Source organism: Ooceraea biroi, chromosome 10, assembly GCF_003672135.1.
Source record: "Ooceraea biroi isolate clonal line C1 chromosome 10, Obir_v5.4, whole genome shotgun sequence".
Lineage (NCBI taxonomy): Eukaryota > Metazoa > Arthropoda > Insecta > Hymenoptera > Formicidae > Ooceraea > Ooceraea biroi.
This window is the reverse complement of record NC_039515.1, coordinates 8,675,078-8,681,077: the sequence shown is the minus strand read 5'-3', so window position 1 is coordinate 8,681,077 and position 6,000 is coordinate 8,675,078. Positions and strand designations below refer to the sequence as shown.

General features: G+C 45.5%; 1 protein-coding gene across 1 annotated transcript in view; it reads right to left on the bottom strand.

Moving 5' to 3' along the window:
• Positions 1–1,252: 1,252 nt before the first annotated feature.
• LOC105283707 (homeobox protein araucan) overlaps positions 1,253–6,000 on the bottom strand; it is a 45,963-nt gene continuing 41,215 nt past the window's right edge. Inside the window, exon 7 of the mRNA XM_020033107.2 lies at positions 1,253–4,420. The gene's annotated coding sequence lies outside the window, so the exon portion shown is untranslated. The remainder of the gene's footprint in view (positions 4,421–6,000) is intronic.

The following is a 6,000-nucleotide window of genomic DNA, read 5'->3' as shown; positions in this document are numbered from 1 at the left end:
CGGAATTCCGTTTCGCTTTCGTTGCATCAGTTAGGTGGTTGTGCGTGACGCAAATGCGTGTTTACCGCCAGCAGAGTGGAAAAACGTGGGCCATGTGAAGCGTCGTCCCTCTCGCTGAGACTCACCAGGGTGGTCTCAGTTTAGGGTCCAAGGTCTTCAGAAGGCTTCTTCTTTTTTGTTAACAAGCAAATAAAATTCTCTGATTCTCGGTCTGTAACATCCTTTCTCGGGTTGATGTGTCGGAATTTCATTGTAACTGGTAATCCCGTTCGAATTGCCGAGATGAGCTGAGACGCAACCCCCTGGCTATGCATCACATCTCACGACTTGGTCGACCGTTATCGAGAACTCTTTGCCACCAGGGGAGGGATGGGGGGAGGGCCTGTATCGCGACTTACTCCAGTATTTATCGGCGGCGTGGTATCTCCGAAACTTTAACTGGCTGCGAACTCGTGCTGCAAACTACCAGGCAAAGTTTGTTCTCGCCGCACGGCGGGCGGAAGAGGGACACAACGCGCGCGCACACGATCCATTGTCCTACTCGCATCCCCGTACCCCTGCCCGTACGCGCGAGCCATGTATTTTCATTGAAACTCCACCCACCGCGAAAGTGCCATTGTTCGAATATTCAAAACGGAGACGTCCATTGTGGCGCGGCAGAATGGGCCACAATGTGGTTCCTGTGTTACGGACTCGCGCGTGCTGCGACTTACAATTCGTCTGTGACTTTTTTTAAATCCGGCGTGATGCCGAAAATAAAGCTAGGCCACCCTAGCCCTCCTTCCCTGTCCGGGATTCGCGCAAACAGGTGTGGTGTAACCTTCGAGAACCTGGCCTCCTCGGGTCCCGGTCAAAATATCGGTCGCCGGATATCTGATCGATCGGCCTGGGAATCTTGAGTGAGGACGATTATCGAGTCAGGGATGGTGTTGCGATTTGATTTGGGTTGCTTGGAACGACAATGAACGTGCTGTGACGTTAAAGTGGTCCTTTATTCATAAATCCCTCGGCGCCTCGTGTGCCAAATAACGCCAACGAAGAGGAAGGTAACGCCGAATAATGTTCCATAATGCGGTATATCGAGGTAGACGGAGAAAGAAATTATGAAGCGTAAAACATGTACAACATAATAGTCTTCCTTTTAATATAATATGAATTCATAATGATAGAATAGACATATTAATAATAATATTAATAATAAAATAATATATAATAATAATATGTCGACGTTAATAATAATAATTAATAATGATTGCAGTAATAATAGATATATTCTGTTTATATTCACATTCAGAACTATGTACAATTTTAATTACTTTACAATTCGAATCCGTACGAACAAGCGAATAAAACCTATGTAGTAATCGTAGTGTATATCTGTATATCGTAGTATTCATACCTGTACTATTCACAACAAATAAATTCTCTCTCACGAGGGTGCGACAATGTACACAAAACGTGCGTTGTGTGTGTGTATATATATATATACTATATGTATATATGTATATATGTATGTATATATGTATGTATATATTTATACATATATGTATAAATATTTATTATATAATATATGTATATATATATAAATTTGTTTTCTTCTTTATTCCACCCTCGCGCGTTCGCGCCTTAAACTATCGCAGGAGAAGCGGAGGAACGCTCGTACCTCGTTCCCTGCGCAACTCTACTTCCCTGCTGGTTATTTACAAAGAACAATAGTATCTATATAATTATGCTATGATATACGTGTGTCAACGAATACGCGAACACCATCAACCGTATTCGTTGAAGTGGTGCACGCCGATTATATGCTTTGCGCCTTATCATCTCCCTTCTCCCTCTTCTTTACGTTGTGAACTCTCGTCTCTCCGCCTTTTTTTATCACAGATATAAATAAATGTATTCATTTACAAAACAATGTACAATGTTCGACACACCCTCAATACCGCCGACGACGACTCGCGCGCACTCTTTTTAATTCATCCTACCTCCACCGCCTCCCGATTTACATCTACGCCAAAGTACAAAATAATAGTTGATTTTCTGTTCCCCTTCCCACCCTTCCTTTTTTCCCTCGCTTTTACTTTTTCTTAAAGACGTGGCCCGACTGTATCGTAGCCTGAACAATCTCGAGGCGGACGCGTCGCAATGCGCTCCTCGCGTTCTCCAATAAGTGGCTGGACTTGTCTTCACAAGAAGGCGCGATACGCGTGTAATTATATAAAAAAATATCAACAATTTCGAGCACTTATATCCTGTATCCTTCCCTCCCTCCATAATGACGAGTAATGTGCTTTCCCAAAATTCTAAATAAAATCTTATCGCGACTTGAAAGCAAAACGTCGATACCATACGTTGATCGACAACGAAGGTAAAACGCTCGTGTCACAAAAAAATTGATAAGAGAAATGAGAAATGATTGAATAACTATTTCCATTATGCATAACAATCGTGTTACAATTAACATGTGTAACATGTGTACCAAGAACAATAACGTTACGCGAACTAGTCCTGGTAGCGTTGCGGTCTTGACGCGAGACATGTGGCAGTTCACGTTGTCGCGTGAAAGGGGATGAACTTCATCCTCAACGATTATCATTCTTAACTTCTCATTGAAACACTCTCCTTCTTTCTGTTTCTTTCTCTATCTTGTTGCTGATAACGTTATTATTATGGGCGTACGCCAGCTTTACTCTCGCACGATGCCCACGTACATGAGTTTATCCGTGTACTTTATACTTGTAACGTAGCGATGTATTTTTTATTATTATTCTCTGCGGCGAGAAACTGATTCTCTTTCTCTCTCTCTTTCTCTGCGGGATCCTCAAGACGCGTCCACCCCGGTAAAATTTCGTGATGTAGTGGGTACAGCCTTAAGATCTACAGCCTAGAGTTACTTGCGTGTCACCGTGTGTGTGTGTCGCGCGTGTATCCGTGTATATGTGTATGTGTACGTGATGCGTAGGTGTATTATTTATCATTCCATCTCTATATGCGGGTATTCGGGTATACGTTAATATTTCATTCGGATAATTAAAGGAGTTAGTGGTAAGTTAACGATAGTAGCGCTGTAATGCGCCATGCGATCCGTCTTCCCCCCCCCCTATTTTCGCTTTAAACCTATAACAGGTAGATCAAGTATTTTCCTTCGCCATCTCTCTCCCCCTTTCACTCGATGCTCGCGATGCCGCGCGCGAGCGCAACTTGGTCGACCTCGGTATCGCTTCACGTTCGTGATGATCCATTTCAGCGAAATCTCACCCCGCGTTACGAGCGATCCCGAGCGACCGACTTTTAAAGAAAAACCTCCGTATCTACATAACGAAGAAAAAGTAGCGCTTATCTTGCACGTTGCCCGTGTGAGTCACGATATCGTGGAAGAGGCGCGTCGTCCCGCCATGCATTCGCGACGCGACATCCTGAATCCAGGATCCTGAATTTGCTCTTCCACCGAGGAGGTATGTATTAATATATCTGTACGCGTGCGACGCGTTCGTCAACGCGGCTTTCCCCACGGACGATCTTCATCCCTTATTTACAGAATCGGCAAGTCCACGTGCATCGAGAAACTCGTCTCCCGAACGAGGAATCGCCGCACGATCGACGCTGATCGACGATGACTAAAGGGAGACTCACGCGTGTTCACGCATACGTTCCGTGTGCAGCTTCCGTGAAGCTAGATCATGAAGATGTAGACCAGGATCTGGCGCGGAGGATTCTTGCGGTCGCCTTGAACGGGTAACTTGGAAACATTCATTCTTCGGCGAGTCCGCGCGTTTCGTCAGCGCACATTTGCGTTTCTTGCTTAAGCTAGTGACTGCGATGGTCACTGATCAAGAATACGGCTGCTGTATGGTTCTTGCTCCCTGCGACGCATTCAAGCGAGAAGAAGCGCGTCGGACGTAAATCTCGCGCGATTCTCATACTTCCTTCTTACCCCCGCGACCCCGATGGTGTCGTCTCGCCGTACGTAGCCGTGCGCAAGCAGGCACTTTGACGTAATTCTCCTAATTCCTAAATCTCCTCTAAGCCGTCTCCACCTTTCTCTCCTCCTGTTCTTCCTCCTTCTCCTCGTTGCACACCCCGATCGCTTTTTCACCCGCAGTACGTCTTTTCCTAGGTCGCGCCTTCCGGAGGTCCGGGAACGATTTATGTATCTCGAAGAGAGTCGTCCACCCTCCTCTCCACCACTTTCCCGACATCCTACCGTCCTTACTCTGCCTTCATCCTTCCTTCCTTCCTTCCTGACTGCCTGCCTCCGCTCGTTCTTTACGTTTCGCGCTTCTTTCCTTCCCTCTCGGCCTGACGCGAGGTCGAGATAACGCTAATAAATCCCGGTACCACTCAAGGAGCGCGTATTTACAGTCCAGTCGCAGGACTTCCTCTCGCGGAGACCTCTTCTCAGTGGCGCCACTGCTTTATCCTGCAACAGAGAAATGGAAATGGTCTTAGATCGGCGCCGCCGTGCTTCTCTTTCCTCTATCTCGTGTACTTTGCGGAAAGAGAAATCGCCGCTAGTGCACATCATCGTAAAAGGAATACGTTATTTCAGGACGAAGTTTGCGATTCGACCAGTCGGGTGTTTCACATATGCTCAGTAGAGCGATATACTCGCTCGCACGTGTCGCGCTTCGACCTCTCACTCGCATAATAAGTCACGAAGGTCGGCAGTTACGGATTATCGAACGCAATTGTAGCAATTGCGGCCGCATTTCAAAAAACACGAGTACGCTTCCGTGTGACGCAATGCGAAAAACATCGCCACTGACAATCGCGAATCTTTAACGAAGCCAAATTCATCGACTTTTGTTTTCCCGATTTTATTATCCAAACGTGCGACGAGGTTACTGCTCGAGTCTCAAAATTGAGAAATTTACAGGAAATGGGATTGCTAAATTCCGAGATGATTCAGTTATGATCCTCTTATGATTCAGTTTGAAGGGAGATATCGCTCTCTTCGCAATAATGCCGCTCGCGGGCTTGTAATCGAATTGTTACCTGATCCACATTCCGGTTATCGCTTATATCGATACTCGATTATTGTATTTCAGATCCGCCGATGCACCTCTGTTCGGAAACCGGTTCATTATCAGGCATCGCCTGATTAGTTTTGTGGTCTTTAACGGATAATCATCTTGCCCGTCCCACCCCCGCCGTCTGTAACTACAGTGTAGTAGTTAACGTTAATAAACGATAAGCGACATACGAGGTAAAACGCGATCCTTATTACAAAACATGTCGTTCACTCGGTGGTCATTACCATTGGCTGTTATTGGTCGGCGATTACGGATACTTCATAGTTATCCATCAAAAACGTTTTCTAGGATCATCGATGATGATTTTCGCTTTTAAATCAACCAAACGAATTCAGTACCGAGAACCATCTTAACAGCAACGTGCCACGTGAATTCCAATGTAGAAAAGTCAGAATCTGCACTACGTGTAAGGATTTACGCTCAATTGCGGATTGGCGATTCCGCATTTTTAGATCGGATGAGACATGATCGTCATTTCTTTCTCTCTCTCTCATTTACGGAGACTTTAGCTAGTCGATTCTGATCAACGGGACTTTGCATACGTTAGTGATAACAAATCGACACAGCTGTGACAACGGTCAGTAGCGAAAGCTAGAGCGATTGGTCATCTCTCCCGTGTGGCCATCTATCCCGGAATTACCTATATCTCTCTATAGACAAGACCGATTTGCGTGTCGATATACAACATTAGTACAACCGGTACAACTTTTACCGTGCACATGCTCGTGTGTCGTGTAGTTGCTGTACGAGGATCGTGCGAGTTACGTTAGTCACGATTTCAAGCGATCGTAATCGATACTGTATCGATACTAATTATCCCTCGGAACATGTTAGTTCCGCGGCATTTTTCGAATTAACTTTTTCGCTTTCCTTACGCGGCGAGGCCGCGAAACTTGAAGTGTGAATACTTTGCGGCGTTCGGCTAATAAATCACAGATTCGAGTGCTAGATTTATCACGAAGAAAGA